This window comes from Acinonyx jubatus, chromosome D1 (genome assembly GCF_027475565.1).
Source record: "Acinonyx jubatus isolate Ajub_Pintada_27869175 chromosome D1, VMU_Ajub_asm_v1.0, whole genome shotgun sequence".
Classification (NCBI taxonomy): domain Eukaryota; kingdom Metazoa; phylum Chordata; class Mammalia; order Carnivora; family Felidae; genus Acinonyx; species Acinonyx jubatus.
In genome coordinates, this window is record NC_069390.1 from 4,394,325 (window position 1) to 4,407,255 (window position 12,931).

Consider the following 12,931-nt stretch of genomic DNA (forward strand, 5'->3'; position numbering starts at 1 on the left):
CCACTGAGCTGTCACCTGCTTTGTGTCTAGCACGCGGCTCTGGCCTTTCCAAGAAGCTCAGGGCCTGGCCCTGGCATGCATTCTTCCAGCAGGCTGGGCTAGCAGGGACCTTGGAGATAACTGGCATGTGACGTCGTAATGGTGGCCCTTGAACTCTTCTGACCTTTTTAAAGTTTATTTACTTATTTTGAGAGAGAGACAGAGTGCAAGCTTGCGCTCGTGAGCCCGGGAGGGGCAGAGAGAGACGGAGACAGAGAGAACCCCACGCAGTCAGTCCCTGTGCTGTCATCAGGTCTCAGACTTTGGGACAAGCATGTGTTCAAAGAGGTCTGGCTGGCAATCGTGTCTGCGTTTCTGATCCATAAACAAGGAAGTAAGTTATCCATTCATTATGTTTTACTGTTTATAAACAAAAGCTTTTGAGATATGGGCTCCAAAGAGGGAACGCAACAATCCTAGCTGACACTTAAATGGCACCTGCCGTGTCCTGGGAACGTTGAAGCACATCCTGTCAGTTACTCGGGTTTAAGCACATCCTGTCAGTTACTCGGGTCATTTTCACGAAGGCTCCCCAAGGCAGCTTCCATTGCTTGCCCCATTTTACAGATGAGGAAACTGAGAGGTTAAGATCATTCAGCTGGCAAGTGGCGGATCAGGATTTGAACCCAGGCTCTCTGGTTCTGGACTTCACACCCCTGAGCAGCTAGAATTCCTGCTCCTCCAAATAAAAAACGGCGGCAGTGGGAGGGGCACCTGTGTGGCTCAGTCGGTGGAGCATCTGACTTCGGCCTGAGTCATGATCTCCCGGTTTGTGAGTTCGAACCCTGCCTCGGGCTCTCTGCTGTCAGCTCAGAGCTCGCTTTGGATACTCTGTCCACCCCCCTACTCGTGCGCGCGCGTGCGCTCTCTCTCGAAAATAAATAAATGTTAAAACAAAAAAAAAATAAAAATAAACAAAAAAACAGTGGTGGGAAGGCTTTTCATTAGTGCCCTGGGCCCAGGTCCTCATTTGGGTAGGTGGGGAAACGGAGGCCCAGATAGGGGAAGGGGTGTCCGCAGAGCCAGCCAGTGGCAGACCCAGCTGGTGGCCAGCTGTGCCCACTCCCGGGCCACTGTTCCTTGGCTTTACCGTGAGGCCTTCCCAGGAAGGCAGACCCCTGCCCGCCTGCCTTGTGCCCTCACCTGACCCATCAGGGGGCTGGGCACTTGGAGACGCAGAGGGGACAGAGTGGAGTCCCTGCCGTGGAGGGGAGGGGACAGCAGCGGCCCAGGGAGGAGTGGGGAGGAAGGAGAAACGATGGGGTGCCACTTTGCCACTCCTGCCCACACCTCCCAGGCTCTGGACACCGTCCCCACTGCTCTCCCTGCTGCTCCCCTGCACCAGCAAGGGGTTGACGTCCCGCCTCTCCTCCTCCCCCCTCTAAGGCTGCTGTCTCCCCAGGTGATCCCAGGGGCTCAAATTTGTCAGTTCCTTTATTTCGTGACCTCCCGGATGGCTTTGCTCTCGCCACCGAGGATCAATGCCCCACTTACCTCTAAATCTGTGTAAATTTGTAATTAGAAAAATCTTTTTATGTTTTATTTTCTATTTGAGAGAGAAAGAGAGAGAGAGAGAGATTGAGAGCGTGAGCAGGGGAGGGGCAGAGAGACGGAGACAGAATCCGAAGCAGGCTCCGAGCTGTCGGCGCAGAGCCCGACGCGGGGCTCGAACTCACAAACCCGAGATCACGACCTGAGCTGAAGTTGGACGCTCAACCGTCTGAGCCACCCAGGCGCCCCAGTAACTTTTAATTTTTAACATCGAGGCCTCACGTGCAGCTAAGGAAGGAGCGTGAAGTGCGTAATCTTAGGCGTATAGAGTCACGGAAGTCACATTACCCTGCCACCCCCCCCCACCCCCCGGGGTCTCCTTTACAGCCGATACCCATCACTGCAGTTGATATGCACCACTGGTTATAGAAATCATACAGTCAACAAATACTCTGTGTGTTCATTTGGCTTTCTTTCCCTTAACAGGAGATCTGTAAGGTTCACCCCTTGTGTGTGCCATCAGCAGTTCATTGTTTTTTTCTGGCTGTTTATTATTCCCCTATCCAGAGAAACCACAATGTATTTATCCATTCTGTGCTGATGGGCACGTGGGTCGTTTCCAGAATTTTGTCAACCTGAGGGGATCTTCCGTAAACATTCCTGTACCGGGGGTCTGTGCACGGATGTGTGTTCTCATTTCTTCTTCTCGGTAGATGCTCAGAAGGCAGGATTCCTGGGTCACAGGGCAAGCCTATTCATTTAAGAAACCGCTTCTGTGACGGGGCGCCTGGGGGGCTCAGTCGGTTAAGCATCCGACATCGGCTCAGGTCATGATCTCACGGCCCGGGAGTTCAAGCCCCGTGTCAGGCTCTGTGCTGACACCTCAGAGCCTGGAGCCTGTTTCAGATTCTGTGTCTCCCTCTCTCTCTGACCCTCCCCCGTTCATGCTCTGTCTCTCCCTGTCTCAAAAATAAATAAACGTTAAAAATAATAATAATAATAAAAAAAGAAACCACTTCTGTGGTTGGGATGAGTTGCTTTCACTGGCACGTGGTTGAGCTGCCTTTGTTCATTTCCTTGCATGTGTATTACCTCATTTTGCCCTCCCGGAAACCCCCCCCCGCCCCCCCCCCCCCCCCAGAGGTGATGCTGGCCGGAGCAAATATTATTGCCACCTGACGTGGAACTGTCGCTATTTGCTCACCACCTACAACAACAGCTCAAGGTTCAAGTTCAGAGGGGGCTCAACGCTTCGGAGAGAAGAGAGGAGCACAGAACTCTGAGATTACAAAATTTTTTCCTGTGGGAAGTGAGAGCTGAGTTCCAGAAAATCTCACACACTTTTGGATCAGAACCAGCCTCGTTTCTTGCTGGCAGGAGAGTGGGACTCAGCTGTGCTCTTAGCGGCCTAAGAGAGCCTTACAAGTTTTGTATTTCAATTGTTCTGTTCTTTTAGGTTGGACGACAGTACTGTGGGTATTTCGTGTGTGTGGGGGGGGGAGGTGTCTGTTTCTTAAAAAGGACCTTTATCTTTTAGAGATCTGTACTCAAGAACTTGTGGGCAAAATAGTATTTCTGGATTTGCTTTAAAGAAATCCAGAGGCAGGGGCAGGGGCATAGACAAGTCAGGCCCTTGCTTGACAATTGTTGAACCTGAGTTTTGGTTACCCAGGACTTTATTATACTGTTCTCATTAAGTTTTGTATGCTTGAATTTTTCCATAAAAAGATATTTTTAGAGTAAAACAAAGGGGGGGGTTCTCAGTGATAATAAAAACATTACATACATTTTTTAATTTTTTTTAACGTTTATTTATTTTTTTGAGACAGAGCATGAACGGGGGAGGGTCAGAGAGAGGGAGACACAGAATCTGAAACAGGCTCCAGGCTCTGAGCTGTCAGCACAGAGCCCGACGCAGGGCTCGAACTCACAGACCGCGAGATCACGACCTGAGCTGAAGTCGGCCGCTTAACCGACTGAGCCACCCAGGCGCCCCTACATACATTTTTTAAAAAAAGGTTTCCTTATAGCCACGACAGGCAGCTGCTATAGAAGGTTTCATTCGACCTGGGAAAGAATTGAAAAAACAAAAAACAAACAAACCAGAGCTTGAGAAAGATTACTTTAGTTTCTGAGGCCAACTCTGGGATATTTTTGGCCCAAAGGGAATACAGGATCCGACAGGCCTAGAGCTCCCCAGGGGCCAAGTTCTTGGGCTCTTTATTAACAGTGGTTGCCTCACCAGCCCGGGGAGCGCACCGGAGGGGAATGAGGCCTCCACACTCTGGCCGGAACTGGTAGTGGTGTGAGTTTCATTATTGGGGCCAAGAGCCCCGGCGCCCCAAGGACCTCGGTCCTGTCCTGCCTTGCCCTGACCTGCTTCCCCCCGCCCAGGTGGCACCGAGGAGGCTTGCAGGGAGGGGTGCCCTGTCAAGGCCGCAGAGCCCTGGGAACACACAGGGCTCGGGGCTAATCCCAGGGGGGCATCCACGACAGCACTGGGGTGAGGAAGAAAGCGACCTTGGGCGGGGACCTGCAGAGGGCTGGCTAGGATTCCAGGGAAAGGAGGGAAGGGCATTTGAGGTGAGGGTGACAGTCCGAGGCACAAACCAGGAAGGTCTAGGTGCCAGATAGGAGAGCAGAGAACGATGGAGCGGCCCAGGCAGGCGCAGTGCAACTGGGCATTGAGCAGGTGTGCCCCGGGCCCAGCTCACCTGCCCTCTTGCCCCGGGAAATCTGGAGCTGGGGGCCCGAGTGGTGGTGGGGGTGTGTGTGGGGGGAGGTGAGGGCCTGGGATCGCTCTCGGTCCAGACGGGAACCTGCAGTGGCCGGAAATCTCCAACTTCCCACTTCAAAGAAATGCAAATTAAAATAAGGAGAGTTGTCTACACCCTCTCCTTTAGGATTGGCAAAGATGAAAAGAACGGGTAATGACAGCGCTGGCGAGCTCCTGGAGCCACGGCTCCTCTCCCACGCGTGGGTGGACGTAGACGTTAGTCAGCTTTTTTGAGGGCAGCTCAGCAAGTGGCGCCCAAGTGTCACCCAAATGTCGCAGGTGCCTGTCCTTTGACCCGGTTGCCGCACCTCTAGGCATCTGCAGAGAGAAAGCGGCGCTCAAAGAGGCACGCTGACGGTCGGCTCGGCCTAATTTGTACCTGCGACGTGAAAAGGGGCATACGTGCCCGTGGGGCGGGTTAAATACCGCAGAGGAGAAGGGCATTTCTGTGTCTCCCCGGGGAGCTCTGTCCAAATGAAAACCAGAGTGTTACAAACAGCGGATCCCGTGACTTTCTTGAAAGCAGTCTGGAGACTGCGCACCAACGGTTAACTGTGGTGGTGGCAGAGGGATGGGGGGCGGGAACAAGAGAGAACTTTCGTTTTCTCTTCTAAGCCGTTCAGGGGTAACCACCAAATAATACAGACCTAGACGGAGGCAAGCATGGGGTTTTCATAAAAGAAGTGATTGACCTTAAGCAGAGCCGGGTCTCTGTCCTAAAACGGGTGCATGTATGGAGCACCTGCTGTATCCGGGACCCCCCGGCTAGGGCCTGGGAAAATTTCAGGCGAAGATAGGGAAGGGGCAGGGGTGGGGGTGGCGGGGCGGGGAGGGAGGGAAGCTCTGCCCGAACTTCCCTGAGTGCCCTGCGGCAGTTGCCAGCGGCCTAGACTCCTGGGATCGGCCGGTGACTGCACTCTCGACGCCTCTCCTGAGCTCAGTGACCCACACAGGGGTCTCTCGGTCACTCTGTCCCCACCTCCAGCCATGTCTTTCCTGGGACCAACAGTGCTTTAGGCGCCTGAATAATTAGTTTACCAAACCTTACCAAAGCCCCCGTGGGAGGTATTTTTCTCCCACTTGGATAAGGAGGAGGCTCAGAAAGGTCACCGCAATTGGCATTAGCGTTTTGGCTCGGCGAGCCGCTCTGCCTCGGGATCGCATCAGCTGGGGATAAGGTCTGATTGGGGACGTGGGCTCTGGAGTCAGACCCGGGCCCAACGCCGCATCCACGTTCTTAGCTGTGTGATCGCGTGCAAATAGTGATCCCTTCTGCAGCCCAGGCGGGGATCAGCTATTTATAGGGGTGCTTTGAGGATTATACGGGCAATGACTGTAAAGGGCTAGCATGAGCCAGGCACCACGCTAAACGCTCTCATGGGCCTGGGCCAAATGAGTTGGCCCATTTTTCGGATGAGCAAACAGAGTCTCCAGGGTGAGGAATGTCGCCCTGGGCACCCCCCCCCCCCCCCCCCGGCTGGCAGAGGCTCAGGTGGCTGGCCTCGGTGCAGCCTCGGTTTCCTCACCTGACGCGTCCCCCTAGGCGCCCAGCCGATGCCCCGCCCCGTCCAGGTCCCGCCCCCGACCCGCCGAGCTCCGGGAGTCTCAGCCCCGCCCGCACCGAAGCCCCGCGAGCGGCAGCCAATCGGCGGCTGCCGGCGTCGGGTGCACTGGGCCTCGCCCGCGGCCCTCCCGCCCCCGGCTCTCGCTCGCCGCTCGCTCAGTCCGCCGCCGCCTTCGCCGCTGCCGCCTTCGCCGCCGCCGCCGCCGCGCCTCCGCTTGCCGACTCGGTAAGGCTGGGCCGAGGCTGGGCGCGCGGGGACGATGGGCGAGCGGGCGCGGGCTCGCGGGCTGCGGCCGGCGCCAGGGTGGGGCGCGCGGGGACTGCCAGGGTCCGGACTCCGGAGGGCGGGGGGTGCGGGGGCCGCCTGCCGAGCCGCAGCGCCGAGGGGAACCCCCGGCATCGCCCCGCCAGGACGGCGGGGTTCGTGGGGAGCCTGAAACGGGAGCGGGTCGGGGACTCCCCACCTCCCGCGGTGGATTGGGTCTGGGGTCCGCCTAGGGGTGTGTCTGCGCGCGGGCCTCCTGTGCCGGTCCGGTGCGGCAGCGGGAAGGATGCTCAGCCTTTCGGACTTGGGTAGGATGCGCCAAGCTCGGGACCAGTAGGGGTACTGGCCTCTTTCTTCGCCCTTCTCGCTCTCACTTCCCAGGAGTGGATTGGGTCTGGGGGTACGCCCGAGGGTCGATCGGCCCGCCTGGAGGTACAGTGCGGGAGCTGGAGGGATGCTTGGTTCTCCGGACTTGGCAGGATGCCTCCGGCCTGGGGCCGCTAGAGCCCCTTTCCTCTCATCCCACCCCACTCTTCGGAATGGATTGGGTCTGGGGGTCCGTCGGAGGGTCGGTGAGGTTGCAGGAGGGGTGCTCGGCCTTCTGGACTTGGCTGGGCGCCGCCAACCCCCTCTCGATCCCGCCGCATCCCTTCGCCCTCCGGGGGTGGATTGGGCCTAGGGGGCCGTCCAGGGGTCGCAGTGGGAGCTAGAGGGACGCTCGGCCTTCAGGACTCCGTGGGGCGCAGTCCACCCAGCCTCCTGCGGCCGCCCCCGCATTGCAGCCGTCGGGACACGCCCTTGACGCGGGACTCCCCGCACGGTCGGAGCACCCGTCGTGAGCGAGATCGGGGCGCCCGGCCGGGGTCCCCGCTTGCGAGCGCCCCCCATCCCCCGGTGCAGGGCAGGTGGGCGCCGGGAATCTGCCCAAGGTCGCGGCGGGTTCGCAGCCCGGCAGCCGCCCCGCGGGGGGTGGAGGAGGGGCGTCACGTGACCAGGCCTGGGCGCTCTGGCCCTTCCTGCCGGGACGGCGCGATCGGGGTGGCGGAGCTACCCGGGGTCCCGGGCCGGGATGGAGGCAGCTCCAAACCTCAGCCCCCTTGGCGAGTCAACGGCCAGTTCCTTTCATTTTGTTCGGAAAGGCCTTGGGTCAGCGGCTTTATAATGTAAATTGATGGTTGGCTTTCGTTCAAGCCGACCTGACTTTTTTAACACCAAGAGTTAAAACTCCGGAGTAATCAACCCGATTCAGTAGGGAACAGACGTCGTTCTCCCAACTCAGGACAGGCTTTCGGTTCCTCTGTGCTCCTTGTGTAGTTCAAATACTTACTGGCAGATTTTTGTGGGAGACCGGTAACTTTGTAAGGTACCGGACAAAATCCGTTTACTCTTTTGAAACGTGTATTTTGTTACACCATTTTCTTGCATAGGCGTCGGGTTTCTGGTCATTCCAGATATTCAAGCATGCTTATTTCCTTCTGAACCCCAAACCAAGTGATTAAAAAATGGCCGAACTCACTGGTCTTCCATTTATGCCAGCGAGCATCTCCCCCCCCCCCCCCGCCTTTCCAAAGTATGTAGGGCGACGCGCGGGGAGTGTGGCGTAAATATGAGGACATAATGCTGATGATCGTGCTGATCGCAGAGGCGAGGCAGCGTCTGGTTGTAAGTCGTCTGGGGCCATCGTGTCTGATGTGAACTGTGTGCAGCACTCGGGTTGGGGTGGTGCTGCCTCTGTGCGCCCGGGGGTTCCTTTTCGCATACAAACGACCGGCTTCCTTCCGGGGAAACATTTCTAGACCCGACCTTGTACACTGAAGTCCCATCTGTTGAAATCAAACAGAGAAAAGGGAGCGCACATACTTTGTATCACAGTGGCAGAAATTGGCACGGTGCACAGGCCGAAATAACCTTTCGAGTTTGCACTGAAAACAAGTGGCCTAAGCCAGGGGCGAAGGGAAGAAACCCGGCGTCCCTGCTGCTGCCGCCCTTGGCCTGTCTCCAGACCAGTGTGAACCTAGTGGGCAAGCGTGGGCCCCCGGGGAGTCTTGGGGCCAGGGCCTGCGCTTATGCAACCCTGGCCCCGCGTGCCCATTCATAGAAACACTGTTACTCTTTCCCCGGGGCTTCGCAGCAAGCCCCTTCCGGACGCGCTTCGGGCGCGCCGGGACGCGATGCTGCAGTTTGGGTGTGGGGTGGCATAGGGCGCCCTGAGCCCTCAGCTGTCCCCGGGGCTGGCCACGCGGGGCTCGGCCTTCCCACGGAGAGGCGCTTCGTGTCGCCGGGGGAGGAGGGTGGCAGCGCCGGCGACGCGAGCCAGCTCGCTCCGGAAGGTCTCCCCGAGCCGGGCGGGTGGAACAGGATCTGAGCGCCCCGGGCGCGCCAGGCCGGGGGCGGGGCTCGTGGTAACCTTTCCCCTACTTTTCGCAGCCGTCACGTGACGCGCGCCGTGGGGGCGGGGCGGGGCGCGCCGGCCGCCGTTGCCTGCGGTGCCCTCCGGGACGCGTTCTAGCCGAGCAATTAGAGACGCAGCCTGGGCTCCCAGGGCGGCGGGGAAGGTGGGAGGCGGAAACGCGCGCCCGCTCTGGCCCGGAGCTGCTTCTGCACTTTGATCGGGTGCAGTTTTTCCTCTGTGGGAGAGGACGTTGAGTCACTCCGCGTGGTTATCGCTGGCGGGCCAGAGTTGGGTTGCTGGGGGGGAGCCTGAACTTCGATTCCCGGAGGATTTAGAATAAAAGAAAACTGGCACGTTTCGAGTGTGTTTCAGAGATTCTCTGGGGCCCGCTTTAATGAGGCCCCTGTTCTCTTCGAATGGCTTGAGCCTCTCCCGAGCTTGGCCTGCGAGGATTTTTCTGTTTGACACGGTGCAAAATGAAGGGGGTGCACATGGGAACGTTAACGCGGGATTGGCCTCGGCACTCGGGGCCCCTCTCCAGAAGCCACCAGCCTAACAGTCTCTGATGCCTGTAGAAATAGTGTAGGCTGTACGGGGCGTGTTGTTGTTCAGTCTGTTAATTAACACAAGTAAGGAGTACTTTATGTTTGCTGATTTATGACATTCTGTTGCCTTTTGTGAAGTTCACCTTCTACCCCGTGCAAATACTGGGTGGACGTTGGGTTCCCAGCAGACCCTGGGCTTGAAGCCAGCTGACCTTTGTGGTGAGGTGATCCAGAGCCTCAGTTCTCGAGAATGTCCACCTGTAATTTTGCATGGGTTGTTTTTCTGCCCAGAATGTTGTTGGAAGTTAATAATTGAACGAAATTTTGCCACTGCACGAGTCCTGCCTCTTTGGGGGGTACGTAGGGTGTTTGCCACTGTGGAGGGCCGGGGGATAGGGTGGCTACTGCTCTGCCTTCTAGAAATTATCAGCTAATTGTTGGACACCAGGTTCTTGAGGTTAAACGGAAAGGACTCCTCCATACTCCCGATGTGGTGGTTCACCAACCCATCCCAGGAACCTGAGTGTCATCCTAAAACTTTTTTTTTTTTTTAAGTTTATTTATTTGAGAAAGAGGGTGGGGTGGGGACAGAGAAAAGGGGAGAGAGGGAGAGAATCCCAAGCAGGCTCCGCACTGCCTGAGCTGAAGTCAGATGCTTTTTTTTTTTTTATGTTTATTTTTAGAGAGAGAGAGAGAGAGAGAGAGAGAGATACAGAGTCCGAAGCAGCTCCAGGCTCCAAACTGTCAGCACAGAGCCCGACACAGGGCTCGAACTCAGGAACCATGAGATCATGACCGGAGCCAAAGTCGGACGCTTCACCGACTGAGCCACCCAGGCGCCCCAATACACGTTTATATTAAAAGCAAACACAAAATGACTATGGCTTTCAGACATTGTTGTGTGCTATAACTCAAATTTTATGTTTTATGGAAGACTTCCTCATTTATGAGATAATGCATTGATCACTAATTTTCCTACATGTCAGCATCTGTAGTGCCCTTAAAAGAGATTTAGGGTGGGGCGCCTGGGTGGCGCAGTCGGTTAAGCGTCCGACTTCAGCCAGGTCACGATCTTGCGGTCTGTGAGTTCGAGTCCCGCGTCAGGCTCTGGGCTGATGGCTCAGAGCCTGGAGCCTGTTTCCGATTCTGTGTCTCCCTCTCTCTCTGCCCTTCCCCCGTTCATGCTCTGTCTCTCTCTGTCCCAAAAATAAATTTAAAAAGTTGAAAAAAAAAAAGATTTAGGGTGGGGCGCCTGGGTGGCTCAGTCGGTTGAGCTCCGACTTCGGCTCAGGTCGTGAGTTCGAGCCCCGCGTCGGGCCCTGTGCCGACAGTTCAGAGCCTGGAGCCTGCTTCGGATTCTGTGTCTTCCTCTCTGTCTCTGCCCCTCTCCTGCTCACACTCTGTCAATCTCTCAAAAAATAAACATTAAAAAAAAAAAGATTTAGGGTGAAGAGTTTAGGTTTCTTTCTACTTTCTCAAGCCCCCCCCTGTTGTACAGCGGCAGGTACAACAAGGGACACTAGAAATGAGCCCAGCAGTGCTGTGGCAAGCTAAATGTCAAAGTCAGATGATTGGGGGGGGGGGTATCCGATGCCAGCACGGGGTGGGGGGAGCGGATAGAGTGAGGGGAGGGGGTCTACCGGCAAGAAGGGGGCGAGGCGGCAAATCCACACGGAAGCCCATGTTCCTGGAGCCTGGGGCTCCAGTTGGGAGTCCGGCACACTCCAGTGTGTTCCTGCATTGAAGGCCTGATGTGTTGGGCCCATCACTTGATGTGACGGCTGGATATTCTCATACTTTATAGGCCAGGCAAAGGGTCTTGTGATGAGGCTGTGACATCCGCTCGAGCCTTTTCTCTCTTCCACACCTGCACACACGGCCCAGTAAGTGTCAGAGCTGGAATTTGGATCCAGATCCGTGTTCTCCGAAGCTTGTGCTCTCTCCCTGCAGCACGCTGCTGCTTCGCGGACCGCAGTGCAGGCAGAGGGCCCACGTCCGTGCCCACTGGGCGTGTTTCCGGGTGTCCATTTCCGCATCTGTAAAGTGGTGCCCCCGACACCTGTTGTTCTTTGTCACCAGGGAGGGTCCCCGGGTGTGACCCTAGTCTTGAGGGTGTAAAGTGGGCACGGGTTCTGGCAAATAATCCCGTGGCCGCAGGCAGGGATTATGGGTATGACGGTGCTCCCCGGTCCCTGAATTGGAACTTGTGATTTCCCAAGTTCAGTTACACTTCTGGGTGAAGAGCATGCTGTGGGTGAAGGCCCCCCTGCCGGTGGTTTTGGGAACACTTGTGGGAACAGCGTGGGATGAGCAGAGGTCCGGGGGTCTCTTTTGGGGGGACGCAAGCTTCTTCGGCAGCGGCATTGCTGACAGTGTGGCTGGGGGGGCAGGTCCTCGTGGGCGTGCGTCCGGAGAAAATACCTGAACGGCGGCGCAGATAACTGCCAAGACATTCTGTATTTTCTTTACAAAAATGTGACCCCCAGTGACCTTTCCCCAATTCTTTTGCGCAGGTCACGTTTCTCTGCGTTCGTCTGATTGGCCCTTACTTCCCGGAGTGGGGCCACACTAGGTGTAAATTTGCATTTGGTTTACTTTTATTTTTTGTTTTTGGCTTCTTGCATTTTGTTTATTTTGTTTATTTTTTTATTAAAAAAAATTTTTTTTTAACAGTTATTTATTTATTTTTTTTGAGACAGAGAGAGACAGAGCACGAACGGGGGAGGGTCAGAGAAAGAGAGGGAGACACAGAATCTGAAACAGGCTCCAGGCTCTGAGCTGTCGGCACAGAGCCCGACGCGGGGCTCGAGCTCATGGACCGTGAGATCAGGACCTGAGCCGAAGTCGGATGCTCAACCGACTGAGCCACCCAGGCGCCCCACATTTGGTGTATTTTTTACAGCACCTCACTAGGTCACTAGGCAGAAGCTGTTGTTTTCCCAGAGACTTAAAGGTGTAACGATTCAGAATTCCCTCTATAACCTGCCTCATCTTGGCGTATTTACTCCATGAACGTGAATGGCGTATTACGATATACTTGACGGCAATAAGTTAACTGTATGGCCAGTTAATTAATGAAAATATTAAATGCCCAGTGGTGGATTCAAGAGACCCCCACCTCCTTAGTGACTGTTCCTGCCCGTTTCTTGCACACGAAGCCCTCCCAGAAACACAAAGTGAGTTTTGCGTCTCACGTTCTTGCTTCTAAGGTGCCTCCATCAGGGTAGGGAAATAATCTGTATTTATCTGCATATGCACTTGTCAAGAAAACATAAGAGCACAATCACGGAGAGTCATGTCTGCGAGTGAGTATGACACGGCACACGACGGGCAGAAAGCTATGCGCCCACACACGGGTGGACGGGTGCTCTCTTTTCTGTACTGTTACTGCTAATTTTTGCCTGCGCCTAACTCCTCGCCCTAATCGTGAGTGTAGTAGCAGGAATACGGAATACTGACAGAGCAAGAAGGAATCTGAGCAACGTCATGAACCTTTTTGGGGCGCCTGGCGGGCTCAGTCAGCGGAACACACAACGCTTGATCTCGGGGTTGTAAGTTCGAGCCCCACGTTAGGTGTAGAGATTACTTAGAGAAGAGAAGAGAAGAGAAGAGAAGAGAAGAGAAGAGAAGAAAGGTATGAACCTTGCCACACATGCAGGTCTGGATTTCCCCTGGCTGATACCCTTCCGGAACCTTCTGGTACCCTTCTGGAACCTTCCTTGAAGTGCCGTGGGTAGCAGCACTGAGGCCGGCCCGGGTGCCATCTCTAGTCCTGCTTGGCAGGAACATGGCCTCCCGTGTTGTGTCCATCTTGGAGGCAGAACCAGCTTTGTGTGGCCAAGCAGAACCGTCCCGGACA

At 55.8% G+C, this 12,931-nt stretch overlaps 1 protein-coding gene across 2 annotated transcripts in view; it reads left to right on the forward strand.

Moving 5' to 3' along the window:
- The first annotated feature begins 5,935 nt into the window (after positions 1-5,935).
- Positions 5,936-12,931, forward strand: part of CPT1A (carnitine palmitoyltransferase 1A) — a 53,794-nt gene continuing 46,798 nt past the window's right edge. The window contains exon 1 of one of the 2 annotated variants that reach the window (XM_027045606.2): positions 5,936-6,096. The gene's annotated coding sequence lies outside the window, so the exon portion shown is untranslated. Of the gene's footprint in view, positions 6,097-10,888; positions 10,956-12,931 lie in introns of those variants that run through there. The other variant, XM_027045607.2, reaches the window with a different exon arrangement.